Below are 620 nucleotides of genomic sequence, written 5' to 3' on the forward strand. Positions count from 1 at the left end.
ATGGTTTGGAAAAAAAAAAAAAGAAAGAAAAAGAAAGTGCCTTACCTTAAAATTAAAATGTATCCATCTCTTACACATAGTGGAAGCCGCCATTTTGTGGGCAGTCCCAACACTCATGAATGAGGCCTAACTGTGCACTTAAAGCCAGTGTGTTCCCCCACTGACAGAACTAGGAGGCCCCAATATGATCTTGCCTAGGGCGGATTGGCTATGGGGCTCACCATGAAGATTCCTGGTAGGCCGGCATGTCTGTGGGGCTCTGTTTGTTGTTGTCATATGGCTCCACCCCCCACATGACAGGCAGCCCGCCCCACTCAGTACACTGCATTGTCCCCATTCATGCTATTATTCCATCTCTGCAGTACAGCAACTCCGCTATCCAGTGATGTTGCCATGGCTACAGGGTATGTTATACCTCTTGTGCTGACCATGTCGGACCACTTCTACAAAATTTTACAGGGCAACTTTTATTACCCAATCTGCCCCTGGACTCAGACACAGCTGCAGCAAAAGACGCAAAGACGGCTGCAATTGCATACAATCAGGCCTCATGAGGAGGGATCCGGCCTCCTCAACAGACCCCACCCCCATTAGGACTGCTTCCATAAAATTCTTGGGCT

The sequence above is a fragment of the Pseudophryne corroboree genome, chromosome 3 (assembly GCF_028390025.1).
Source record: "Pseudophryne corroboree isolate aPseCor3 chromosome 3, aPseCor3.hap2, whole genome shotgun sequence".
NCBI classification, from domain to species: Eukaryota; Metazoa; Chordata; class Amphibia; order Anura; family Myobatrachidae; genus Pseudophryne; species Pseudophryne corroboree.